Raw genomic sequence first — 12,874 nt, 5'->3', positions numbered from 1 at the left:
GCTCCGAAACCGGAGCATCCTCAGGAGATGTTGACTTTACAATGAATAATTGTTAAATGCGCAGAGGGTACATTTCCGAAGATCTGTTTGGTGTGAAGTATAAGGATTGAAGAAATTATAAATAACACTATACAGATTCTCCTGCTTTTCGCGGACTATAGCAAATTAAGCTTGATTTTCATACTACATCATTTGCTGTAAACGGTAAATTCAAAATTCAAAATTTCTTTATTCATGTAGGCCTATCACAGGCACTTATGAAGCGTTCATACATATTTGTTTACATAATTGTAACGGGATGGTGATAACTTGGTTCGCCAACTTAAATCTAAAGCTACGAGGGTTCCAAACGCGCCCTGGTCTAAGAAGAGCCCACAACAAACTTAGCCGGGTAAAGGAAAACATCGTGAGGAAACTTGCATGCTGGAGAGTTCTTCTCAAGGGCGTGTGAAGTCTACCGATCTGTACTTGGCCAGCGTGGTAAACTACGGCCTAAACACTTCTCATTCCGATACCCGTTCCCTACAGTGGGTAGGAACTATTTAGTTTGATTTAATCTTCACCCTATCATTATGGAATTGCGAGAAATCGTAAGGATCTGCACCGATATTTAGTTGATATCCCATGGACTGCATCCCATGGTAATAATATTTGACTGCACATCACGAGGTTCTGGCTTCAATACTCAATAGAGTACAATAGAGTTTCTCAGTACCAGCCCGGAGTTCGGAAAATGGATTTAAAGGTCGATTAAAAAAACATGATATATCGAAAAATAAAAACTTCGTCCCAATTTGAAATCATACATTTTATTTGAGATAGGTGCCACTGATCTTACGTATGGATTTATTTCATATCGCGGAATTTTTCGGACGTGAAAAATGTTGGACGATGAAAGGCAGTGTTCTGCAACAAAGACTTCCAGCTATTTTTATCGCACTGCGTTCCGTAGTTTAAAAATGCAGTCAACATTTTCTGAAATTCAATCTCAGTTATTCTCAAAGGCGTATTAATTGTCAAGGGCCCTTCCCGTTAGTTATGAAGCTACTGTCGGTTATTGTCCCAGCTCGTAAAATAACTATACGTTTTTAGAAATATTTCTATGGCTTTTTGTTTTGTTACCTCCCTGGCGCAGTGGCGCTGCGGCCTTATTAGCAGAAGGTCCCGGATTGGGGATTATACGGCCGCAGAATATTCAGAATTTTTTGTCCAGTCTGAACCTGCCTAGTTACCCTACCAACAAAGACGATTAGAAACCTACTAGGTATGGGTTTATAGTAAATGCTATACCTACCTATAAAGGGTTATCTCTTACTATTTTTTTTTCTTACTTATTAATATCGAAAGGCCAGCGCTTGACGACAATCATGCCTGTTAGAAAGTAATGATGAGGTCTAAGTTAGAGAACGCTAGGTAGTAGAATTAAAACAAAAATCTTCATACCACCCTCAACAATCTCCGTGAAAAGTTTAAAGAAAAAGGTATACTTACAGTAGCTTAGCAATATATTAACAACAATTTAATCTTTGTAAAACAAAACATTAATCTATACAAAAAAAAATGGATTTAAACAATCTACTTTGTGGTGCTGAGTATATGCTTTTATAACATGCTACTGAAAGTAATATTAGATTTACCATTAAATAAGTTTAAAGAATTAATACATCGAGTTTACTATACTATTGACGAATTTCTTAACGACAAGTTTGCCTGGAAATAATTGTTAACAGTTCTTAACAATTATTCACTGTGTGGAGTATAAAAATTGAAGGAATTATAAATTACGCCATACAGATTCTCCTACTTTCGCGGAGTATAGCTTAATATTCATAATATATCATAGAATTCCGCAAAGTAACGCGTGCTTCTATCCAATATACAGAAAGACTTGTTTTAATATCCATGTAATGCCGGGTTGAGCTGTCTTGTACTAAAGGAATTTATTATCAAAAATCTATCTGCAATAAAATATATGATTTAAAACCTGGAGAGAGCGAGGTAAGCTAGCTAAAAGTAATGGCGGCGATTTCTCATACATTTGAGTTGAGGAAATAAAACAAATGGCCCGGACTTATGAACGTCAGGATTATCGCCGGACATTCAGTTAACTCGGATTATGTCCGGACACAATTGCTTTCGTGTTACAAATTGTTGGACACTTGGCATTTGTCTAATTTTTAACAGACTTGCCAAAAAAGAAATGTGTTTTGTTTACGTTTTTACGCGACTGCTCAAGAAATTAGTGTAAAGTTTTCAAAGAACGAAAACATAAAGCTAATAAGTAACATCATCATCATCACATCAACCCATTACGGCCCACTACAGAGCACGGACCTCCTCCCACAATGAGGAGGGGTTAAGGCCGTAGTCCACGCTGGCTCAGTCCGGGTTGGTGGTAAATGCACCTATATGTTGTTGAGCTTTAACTACTAATATGAAAAAATGGTGTAAATAAACGGGAAAGATGGCTTCACGTGCTCTACGAGGCACGGAGGTTGGCTTTGCCAATTACTTAACACTTAAAGATTTTAAACTAAGATTTTCATGGTTAATCAACATTTCTTAAGCATAATAAACGGGTACATACCACGATAATATTTTGAATTTGTCGATATTTCGACCCAGTCGCATGGATCGTGGTCACGACGGAGCTCTCACCAACAACACAACACAAATACAATACAAACACAACACAAACACAAATTCAAAATATTATCGTGGTATGTACCCGTTTATCTATGCTTAAGAAATACTTAATTAACACTTGTTGCTGAGAATTGTATAACGGAAAAACCAATGACCGGAGTCTCGTTTATTATTATTTTACTAGCGGTCTCTCGCGACTTCGTCCGCGTATAAGGGTATGGCTGGTATTTGAACAGCGTGATGGGTTTTGACTCTACTCTCTCTCCTATGAGAGACGAGGTCTATGCCTACAATTGGGATTTTGATAGGCGAGGGTTAAGGCGCTAGTATTCATAAAACCGCAAATAGTCTATTTTTTATTATTGTTCTTTAAACAATCTTTTTGCTACCTTTTAGTGGTAATTTTTTTTTTTAATTGCTTCTAAAATAATAAAAACACCCCTGCATAAATAAAATTGTATTTTAAAGATTTTAAACTAAGATTTTCGTGGTTGATCAACATTTCTTAAATATAGTTCAGCGGGTACATACTATAATATTTTTGGATTTGTCGCAGTCCCGTCGTGACCACGGTCCATGCCACTGGGTCGAAATATCGACAAAACCAAAAATATTATCGTGGTATGTCGGGTACATATTAAATAAATAATAAATAAATATACTACGACAATACACACATCGCCATCTAGCCCCAAAGTAAGCGTAGCTTATGTTATGGGTACTATGATGATGACTGATGAATATTTTTATGAATTATATATACATAAATACTTCGAAAATACATATAAACACCCAGACACTGAAAAACACTTAATGCTCATCACACAAACATTTTCCAGTTGTGGGATAACTATACATAACTTGTATGGGTTATGTGCCAACTGCGCCAGTCGGCCGTCAAATATTGAACTATATTTAAGAAATCATATTTATTTTGTTTAACTTTATCTATTTTATCGCACTTGTTTTTTATATTTTCATAAAATACTACACTATAAGTAAATTTGGAACAAAAAACAGTGTAGGGTAGGTACATAAATTTATTGTATTATAATTTTTTTTAAAAAATAAATCAGTATTTTTCTTGTCAGGGCTTTTCTTTTTTCTATTCTTTTATTTATGCGATGGTAATATCCACTTGGGGATTGGATTTTGAACTGGAAATACATACGAACGAGGCAAGTGAAATAAAAGCATGTAAAAATTTACATAGAATCCGTTGTAATAACAACGGCCAGAAACCTTGGCAAGCAACATTCGGTACCACGGCACCGTCCGCAAACAAAACGGAAATTGTAAAATGGAGTTGTATTTTTGCGGACGGTACGGCACGGTGGGCACCTTCTATAAATTATTAATTAGATATTTGATTTGGGCCGCTTTCCGCTGAGTTTTCTTTAACACGTAATTTTCCTTTATACAATATCTATTCTTTAATATATTTCGAAGCGGTGACTTCGGGCGGCCGGAGTTCAAATCCCAGCACGCACCTGCAACTATTTGACAAGTTTTAGATAATTAAAATATCACTCGCTTCAACGGCGAAGGAAAACATCCTGAGAGTTCTACATAATGTTCTCGAAGGTGGGTGGAGTCCACCAGTGGAGATTCGTAGAAGAACCAGAGTTACCGACATAGCTCAACGAGTCTTGAAGCTGAAGTGGCAATGGGCCGGGCACATAGTTCGGAGAAAGGAGGGGGAGTTGGGGTCCCGAGGTGCTGGAATGGCAGCCCTGAACTGGTAAGTGCAGCGTTGGTCGACCCCCAACGAGGTGGACAGACGACATTAAGCCCGTCGCAAGTAGCCGCTAGATCCTAGCGGCACAAAACCGTGGAATCTCCCTACAAAAGACCTATGTCCAGCAGTGGACGTCTATCGGTTGATATGACTATGATGATAATGACGCCTCGAATTAATCCGGTGATAACTCGATAATGCTTATAGTTAAACTTTCAATGTATTAAATACCTTTTTTCCATTGTTAGTTTAGTTTTTTCTGAAACGTTTTATCTTGTTACGCCTAAGAAGTATAACTTCTAACGCGTTTACATAAGTAGACACGGGTTTGTTTTCTGCAGTCCACTACAAGTTTTTAAGAACTACCTGCAGCAAAGTGGTGTGAGCGAAGTCCCGGTTTCGATCCCTTGCAGGGGTAATTTAGGAAATTACAATGTCCGGATTTTGCTCTTGTCTCGTCTGGTGGGCTACGGCTGTGGCTAAGCGATTTAGTACCATGACACGTACAACCCGATCAGGAGTATGACTCTTATAACTAACGTTTATGATCCTTAAAGTTCATCCCACTACCATTTTAGACTGCATCATCACTTACCAGCTAGTGAGAAGCAGTCAAGGGCTAACATGTAGACAAATAAAAATATAGCCCTGAAACGCAATCTCACCTGATGGTATGTGATGATGTCGAAGATGTTAGCGAGATAACTTGTACGGGTTATGGCAGTTAATATAACTTATTGCTCTTTAGACATATGGAATGCAAAAAATAAACCAGAACAGAAAAGAGAAAGTTCAGCAACTAATTTTCAAAATTTCCAATAGAGGATCGAACCTGGGACCTCCGACATATCCTACGACGTTCACCACTGCGCTGGGAGGTCGTTAGAACCGTGAAAATAAGCTAGTCTCATAAAGACATGGTGTTCCGCAACACTAAATTCCATCAGCCTGTATAATAACGAGCGCGTTGTTTTCTTTTCCCCTATGATCAAGTTACTTTTAGTGTTGGGGTAAAAATTATATCGATAAAATATTTTTAATAATAATATTGAATACTATTTCACAATAACATATAAAGTAATTATTTCTCGATCTTTAACTTCCTATTAAATATTGGTTCGATACACATTCAAAATAATCATCTTGATATATATTTAAAAAACTTTATATTGGCCTTTTTACGAAATGGGTAAAGACCTTCAATCTCAATGCAGAAAGAGTTATAGAGTAAAGGTGCTCCACGTTGCTCCAATTCAAATTCGTGAGCTAAGTCAATTTAAATGTTTAAGTTACTAGAATTCGAAACACACTATGGTCTATAAAAAGTAGGTAAAATAAAACATTTTTAACTTAAACACTAAGACATGTGGGATTACCACAGTCCAGTACTTGGAGACCTCGCACAGAAACCCCATTAAATGGACAAGTCACATCAAACAAGTAACAAAGAGTCCTTCAAAATACATATGACCTGCAGCAAACATGGTTCAATATCAGCTTAACATTGGTTAACTGAGACATTGGTTAAGCTGATGATATTGAATTTCTGTTTAATTAGCGATTTTATTTATCGATATAATATTCTATCGACCTAAGCCCCTCACTAAAACTCGAGATTCACGCCAGAGGGTACGCTATGCTAAAATAATACACTGGGTACTCAGACACATGTGGTGTCAGATTTTAAATAACGAGACAAATAACTTAGTATAATCTGTATCTACTTATCCTCCTAATATTATTAACTAGCAGCGGCTTGCGGTTTCGCCTGCAAATAACGGGGCACCGCGTACTGCTTCATCATTTCATGGCTCAATACATCAGATTTTTATAATTTTTGAAGTTATACTTTTTTTGGCGCGTTAGGGAAGAATTATGAGAGTAAATTTTTACGATGCGCGCACACCGTCTCAAAAAACCGACACCCTGAAGTTAGCTATAAGGTTTGACAGTGTACGAAGCTATAAGAGAGCTAGTGCGTGAAGTATAACTTCAATTATTTAAATCCTCTATGTCCAGTAGCCTTTAGTCCAGCGACGATGTCGGCATATGCCGAGAGATCAAAGAAACTCCTATAGTATATTGAGCGCCGAGTGGCGCAGTGGGCAGCGACCTTCTGAGTCCAAGGCCGTGGGTTCAATTCCCACAACTGGAGAGTGTTTGTGTGATGAACATGAATGTTTTTCAGTGTCTGGGTGTTTATCTGTATATTATAAGTATTTATGTGTATTATATTCATAAAAAAAATATCATCTGCCATTTCAGTACCCATAACACAAGCTACGCTTACTTTGGGTCTAGATGGCGATGTGTGTATTGTCGCAGTATATTTATTTATTTATATTTATTATAGTATCAAAGATCTGCTATACACATGTTCTCTTAGATATCTTGACTACAATAACTCCCGGCACGCCATTTGCATTATTAAATTGTAACATTAATAGTGTAAGTTTGTTTGTCACTCGCCAAGTTACACATACCGAGTACACGGGGAATAATGCGGTATACAAGCATCTGGTATGTCTGTTTATTGTCTAAACGTGTTTAGTAATTTAATGTCTCCTTCAACTAAGTTCCCGCTTCTGAATTAAACCAACGGAGGATTTGTCATTCTAGTAAATGTAACTGTCTCTTAGGTCAAGTGATAAGAATGCTAGGTTACGGATAGAGATATCCTGGTTTACCAGTGGGCTAAAAATTTTGAAGCATTTGGGTTTTCACTAAAACTGCTCTTACTATACGGTACCTTAAATTATACAGTGTGGTGACGGCAGTTTTTTTTTATTATTTAAACAAGCTTATACTGTATGAAGACAAAACTGTAAATCTACTTACAGGTAAACGCCGCATGCAATAAATAGTGTTAAACTAGCTTACAACGCAAACAAGATGGAAGTGTATCCAGTTTAGGAAGGTATAAAATAGGCAATGTATAAAATTTCATTCAGGCCATCAAATTATTTGAAAGATGTAGTACTGCTATTTTATGTTACCGTAAAAAGCTAACATTAACTAACTATATCACATTATTAAACATTATAAGTAAATTAAACGAACAAAATAATGACATTAAATACAGGCATTATTAGCATAAAATAAAGAAATAGTAAATATTCAAATATGACACTGATAAGATTCATTTCAGTCGTATAAAGTTTAAAATAAAAAATAAATTAAATTATTATACTTCACTTCTACATCTTAATACATTTGTCACCACCCCTCGTCTTCCAGCAGGTGTCGTACGAGGCGACTAAGGGATTAAAATTAAGCTAGCAACCTGGAGATGTGCATAGAATAGCATTTATCCAGGGGAAGCTACTAGTAAAAATTTCCAGCGAGATTTTAAAATACAATCGTAAGCGAAGTCACAGTGACATCGAACTTCATATATCGCACGAACGACTTCTCTGCAGCACGGGTATATATTTTAACAGACTTCTTTTGTAGTCGACAAATTACAATGACATTTAAAGCGTAATTTAAAGGCAGAATTGGACCCAGCTGCCACTTACAATGCTTTGTAGCTAAAAAGTCCAATTAGTTAAGACACATTTCCGTTTTTGCACAATTTTCACGTTTTGCCGTGGAGCCTACAGCGATTTTTAACCCCCGACGCAAAAACAACGGGGTTTTATAAGTTGGACATGTCGGTGTTTGAATGTTTGTCTGTCTGCATCATATTACCCGATCGAATGAACCGATTTTAGTTTCGTTTTTTTTTGTTTGAAACTTAAATTAATCGGGTGTTTTCTTAGCTACGTTTGATGAAAATCGATCCAAGATGGCCGCCTCCACAAAATGACTGATTACATATTTTTTCACGACTCTATATGGGTATCAAATGAAAGAGATTGACTAGTAGAATAATATACACTGTGGCAAATTTCAAATCCAAGATGGTCGCCACCACAAAATGATAAATAACATTTTTTTTTTTCACAACTCCCTCAATATAGGCGTAATTAGCAGAAGAATGTACACTATATTGAAATTCGGGGTTTTTAATTTTGAATTTATATATTATATCAAAAGTGTTCGTCTAGAACACGTTTGCTGCTGAAATTGGTTGCTCTAGTTAATTATAACTTTACAAAGTTTTATTTATTGTAATCTGCCATATGTACACATTTTGCATTTCATATTAAGATAAATCCGATATGGCGGACTCTCAAAGATGGCGGTGAATTATTGTCTATGTACCGTAACAAATGAGGGTTTTATCTGTTTATTGATCTATTTATTTAAAAATGCACTTTCGAAACGTCAAGTATGTCTGTTTATAGTGACTGTACCACCAGTTCGGAAGGCAGATTCTACCGAGAAAAAGCCGGCAAGAAACTCGGCAGTTGCTCTTTTCTAACATAATTTTACAATATTACAATCATTGTTCTATCTCGTCTTTCATTTTGGTATAATTATCTTAAGATTTGGTGTTGTTTTTCTTTTTTTTATTTATATTGCATGTTTCTACATAATAAGTTAGTTATTAGTAAATAGGAAATTTCGTTTTTCTATTTCGCGCCCTCTACCTAATATCTATAACTATATTCTTTATAGACTAAGTTGCAATCGGGCCTCGAAATTGTACCCTCTATCTTACTTTTTATACACATTTATGTTTTCTATTTTGTCTGCGGCTTAAAGGATTCGTTAAGTAAATATGAGAAGTTAGTTTGAAAAAAAAACATTGGTATTACAAGATACGGAACCCTAAGAATATATTGAAACTTAGCCAAAAGGCCGCAGAAGTTGGGCAAACTGCAAATCCCTTTTGGCTCAAAGGGCGGGTGGGAACTTTGTGAGCTTTGGAGTTATGTTTAACTACTGCGATCACTTTGACGGGGTTTGCGAGGCTTTTTTTTATTATTTACCTATGTTAATAATTACTTATTTCATAAAATGTGATAGTAAAGTTTCATCATCACACACACGTACACATAACATAATCGCACTCACACTGCATGTTTTTCTCGCATGTTAGAAAAAAAAAATGTATTATATAAATAAATTGAAATAAAAATGTGTTCATGTGTTTTGTAATGGAGGAGCGAAATCTTCTGGCACAGGTTTTAAACTTAACAGAAGTTCTCCGCCTTATCCTTATCTTATGCTATTGTTTTATGTGAACAAATAAATTTTCATTTCGTTTCAATCATAAACTCATAACTGGTCCACTACAGAGCACGGGTCTTCTCCTCCTACAATGAGAAGGGGTTAATTAAGGCCGCTGGCCCAGTGCGGATTGGTGGACTCCACACACTTTTGAGAACATTATATAGAACTCTCAGGCATGCAGGTTTCCTCACGATGTTTTCCTTCACCGTTGCAGCAAGTGATGTTTTTATTACTTAAAACGTACAGTTATAGGTGCCAGCTGGGATTCGAACTCGGCCCCCCGAAAGTGAAGTCGAGCTCCTACCCAATGCGCTATCACCGCTTTTATGATCATCAATCTAAAAAAGTGCTTTTCAATAGAAGAACGTTATTAGACACATTAATTATATTTAAAAAAGTTGCTAGAGCCTTATAGTGGACTGCGGCCTAACCATCAGGAAACCGATTTCATCCCTTCACCTTGACGACAGGTTGGCGCTGTGGGCAGCGACCCTGCTTTCTGATTCCAAGGCCGCGAGTTCGATTCCCACAACTGGATAATATTTATTTGATGAACATGAATGTATTTCAGTGTTTGGGTGTTTATATGTATATTATAAGTATTTATATTTATGTATATTATTCATAAACATATTTATCAGTCATCTTAGTACCCATATCACAAGCTACGCTTGACTTTTTCGGACTTGCATCACAATTTACTAATATTGCACAAAACAAAAAGAAATCCAAAAAAAAAAATCGATACAAAAGAACCAACTCTGTAAAAAAACTAAAAAGCAAGAAATAAAAATTTTCTGCATTTTTAAGTCGTTGCCAAGTAAAATAATGCATTTTATAAAATAGTCATGTTCTACATTTTGGAAAGAAAATGCTCAGGTTAAATTATGGTTATTATAACATTTGAAGAGTACTCTCGATTTTTTCGGTATGCTAGAAGGTCTAAACCAAATTAAAATGGGACCACCTTTGAGGTATGACATACCAAACAAAGAAGAATCAACAAAATCGGTGTATAATTAATTGGCGGAGTAATATATTTTTTATATACAGATATATATATATATATATATATATATATATATATATATATATATATATATATATATATATATATATATATATATATATATATATATATATATATATAAAAAACATACAGTCGAATTGAAAATCTCTTCCTTTTTGAAGTTATACTTGGCGCGTTAAGGAAAAATGATGAGAGTAAATTTTTACGATGCGCGCTCAAACCGTCACAAAAAACCGACACCCTGAAGTTAGCTATTAGGTTTGTGCACAGTGTACACTTTGAATTGTCAAAGTTTACGGGCTCATTCCGTTGATATAATTAATTCAACTGTACAAAAATCTCAAATTTTAATGTTGAGTGAAACTTGGTTTTCCGATAACTAACTGTCTATTAGTATTACAAATTTAATTATGTTTATTATGTCCATTTCTTTAATTGTGTAGAAATATTTTTTGTGATATTAAATAAATTTTATTTCACTTTCAATGTATGAAATATCTTTTTGCCATTGTTAGTGTGGTTTTTTCTACAAACGTAGAAAAAGGCAAAACTTGAACGTAAAATTTTTAAAAAGGTTTTTATTTTGTTACGCCAAAGTATAACTTCTAACGCGTCTACATAAGTACACACACGTTTTTTTTTATTTGTGTGTGATGAAATTCATTAAAATTAAAATTTCAGTGTAAAAATAATATGGAAATTCTTTCTCATCGCTTTGGACGAGCTTCTTCTAGAAAAACCTTTGAGGAAGGATCAAGTTAATTAAGGAAAGCGGAATCGTGCAATAAGTGGGATGATAAAATAAATTACATTGAGTCCATTGCATACTAATACTAGTTTATCGAGCGAGCGAAGCGTCTCTGCTTCAAGTCCGAAAAATTTGCTTCCCTGTTTGAACTCCTCTATGGGTTTAATTGGAATTAATAATAATATTATTTACACTAGCTGACCCGCGCAACTTCGTCTGCACCAAATGATATTAATTACAGGTTTTAATATCTTAAAAACCTAGAAACTAATTGCAGTACCGTCTACGAAGTCTAGTTTTATTTCCAAACTATATTCATCCATACATCCATCCTCACAAACATTCGCATTTATAATATTAGTAGCATGCATTCGATCGTTGTCCCATATGCGACTTGATCTGTGAAGAGTTATGACATTTATATCCGACAATAGTTATCAGGTCTTCATTAAAATTAGACAATCCGTGCTTAATAGTATACACTTTCAAATAAAAAAAGAATTATTCAAATCGGTTAAAATTTTACGGAGTTATGAAGTAAAATTGATAAAAATTTTCGACTCGCAGTATCAGCTACCACTATACCAGATTTTTTTAAATCCGTTCAGTAGTTTTCACTTGATGCCCGGACAGACAGACAGACAGACAAACAAAAATTAAATATAAATCTGTTTTGGAATCAGTATCAATTATAAACCGGTCAAAATTTTCAAAAAATGTTAAATGTACAGAAATCTTCCAGTTACAGATTTATTATAAGTCTGTCAGTGCCTACCGTCCAAACATGACGTCTGGCTTCACGGAAGATCAGCGCTGTGTCTTTAACAGGCACTGCAAACATGCTGAGTGAAGACCATTTTGGGATTACACCGTTCCTATAATTGTTGTGTAGACTATTAAATTGTATTTTAATTCTAGTGTGTGTATATCCAAATAAAGTTTTCTTTTCTTTTCTTTATTTTTTATAAGTATAGATTATAAAGCGGTGATAGCGCATTGCATAAGATCTCGACTTAACTTTCGGATGACCGAGTTCGAATCCCAGCACGCATCTCTAACCTAAGTTATGTGCGTTTTAAGTAATTAAAATATCACTTGCTTTAACGATGAAGGAAAATGAAAGCTTGTGTTATGGGTACTAAGATGACTAATGAATAATTTTATGAAATACTAGCGTACCCAGCCCGCTTCGCCGGGCTAGATTTTGCTTTATTTTATTTAAACAATAAACTTACATCAATAAATTTTTAATTTAAGTCTCATAATGTATTAAATCATTTATTTCTCTCCGTATTCATTCTTTTCTATTCTCTTCTCGAGCGGGTGAAGATCATTATCTACACCCATGTACACCCAACAATAGAATATCATCATAGTAAATAAAAGCTGTATTTGACAGTTTGACAGTTCAAAAATAGGAGTGCTCCGATCGTCGCCAAACTTCACAGGATTATTCGCCAGGTCAATCCGGAGATTCCCTGAAAGATTCATTTAAATCGGTTTAGCCGTTTCGGAGCCTATACGGAACATACCCACACACTTTCTCTTTTATATATATATAGATACAGATAAACACCCAGACACTGATAAA

The 12,874-nt window shown here is 35.3% G+C and overlaps 1 protein-coding gene across 2 annotated transcripts in view; it reads left to right on the top strand.

Moving 5' to 3' along the window:
• LOC120634824 (nephrin) overlaps positions 1–12,874 on the top strand; it is a 391,882-nt gene that overhangs the window by 256,724 nt on the left and 122,284 nt on the right. The gene's annotated exons all lie outside the window — the stretch shown is intronic.

The sequence above is a fragment of the Pararge aegeria genome, chromosome 25 (genome assembly GCF_905163445.1).
Source record: "Pararge aegeria chromosome 25, ilParAegt1.1, whole genome shotgun sequence".
Classification (NCBI taxonomy): Eukaryota; Metazoa; Arthropoda; class Insecta; order Lepidoptera; family Nymphalidae; genus Pararge; species Pararge aegeria.
Note: the sequence above shows the minus strand (reverse complement) of the source record. Positions and strands in the feature narration are given on the sequence as shown.